Raw genomic sequence first — 1,543 nt, forward strand, 5'->3', positions numbered from 1 at the left:
ATATAAGATGTAAAATACCGGAAAAAAATGATGATTATTAATAAATGAATTTTCTGAAATTTTTGGACATTTTTCGAGAATTTTTCGGAGCTCGTACGGACGAGTTAACGGGATAAAAATGGGGCCTGGAAAAGCCTGTTTGGACGACCCATTTAAGCGAGGAATTGTTCTTTTATAAAAATTCCTAATTCCTTTTTATTTTTCCCGGCGAAGTTTCTTCCTTGTGTCTCTGATCTAGAGTGATTGCGGCCTTGTTTCTGCCCTATGCGACGCCGCCTCTGTACACTATGCCTAGGTCGCCGGAAATCAAGAGCTTAAGAAGGTGACAGGGGGTAGTTGTAACCCGGCCAGTGGGACTGAAGGTGAGGGCTTAGGGTTTGTTTTTGTTTTCAATTCTGTGCTTTGATTCTTATCCTGCCGTGAGCAGCACTTGGGTGTGGGATGGCTAATTTAGTGTATAGGGTTTGGTGGACAGCGGCTTCACCAACTTCTGATTCTCGCTGTCATCATCGAAGAAGAGGTAATGGGAACAAATTATTACTGGACTTTAATTGTTAATAGAGTGTCTTGTGATTTCTTGATCATTTCTTCTTGATCCGGTTGGTGGACAATAACTTGATCAGGGCAGTAGGTTGTTACGTCTGGCCAGTAGGTTTGATTTGGGGCTGTTGGAACTTGTCGTGGCAATCTTGCTTTGGTTGAGGGCATCAAGGAAGAGGTAAGGTCAGTAGGTTATGTTTTGAATTGAGTTATTTTGTTGATTAGTGAGTTTCCTTCTTGATTGTTTTGCAAGTGGATTTCCAGCCACTCACCTTGTTCCAGCAGCAAACACATTCCTTGATTATGGATTAATCACGGCCGTGAATTGAGGTAAGGTTTAGAGTTTTGATTTTCATGGTAGATTATTGCTAGTTGTGTTAGCAATAATTAATAACTTAAGTTTATAAGTTATATAATAGTGTAATCAGGATTAATGAAACTAACCCTAAATGATCAGTGGATTAGAAATTAGTTTAGCTATTTGTTTAAAAATTAAATTAGCTAAACTGTGCGAATTGATTCAGGACTTTGACGCGAGACGAGTATCTCGGAGTCAGCTTGGACCTTTATATTTTATCGGAGGCGGGTACTTTTGACTTATTGTCTTTGATATGCTTAGTAATTAAATTAACAAGATGCATTAATTGTGTTTCTTACTTGTTTCGAATCAGCCAATACCTGTTGATTGATTGTTTGTTTACATCTTGTATGGATATGTACCTGATTCCACATGTTCATGGGTAGTGATATAACCATATTTTACCATGTCAGGACCTAGGTTTGATACCTTATATGATCAGATATCTTGATATGATTCATTCGCTTTGGTGCACATTATGATATGTCCAGAGATTGGTTTAGTATATTACCATGTTTAGTGACATGCACCATTCGCATGATTGCATGCTGAGTGATTGATTGCTCCTTTATTGTCGAGCACTTTGCTAGTTTCATCACTGTTCGGTGCTCCGTTGTGACGCTCATGGGTAGCGGGACACAGCGT

At 39.1% G+C, this 1,543-nt stretch overlaps 1 long non-coding RNA gene across 1 annotated transcript; it reads left to right on the forward strand.

The window, feature by feature from the left end:
* Positions 1-613: 613 nt before the first annotated feature.
* Positions 614-1,108, forward strand: LOC121982809. Its single transcript, XR_006112265.1, has 3 exons — positions 614-718; positions 805-870; positions 1,065-1,108. It is a non-coding gene; the product is annotated as an uncharacterized LOC121982809 (long non-coding RNA).
* Positions 1,109-1,543: the final 435 nt, after the last annotated feature.

This window comes from Zingiber officinale, chromosome 5A, assembly GCF_018446385.1.
Source record: "Zingiber officinale cultivar Zhangliang chromosome 5A, Zo_v1.1, whole genome shotgun sequence".
NCBI lineage: Eukaryota > Viridiplantae > Streptophyta > Magnoliopsida > Zingiberales > Zingiberaceae > Zingiber > Zingiber officinale.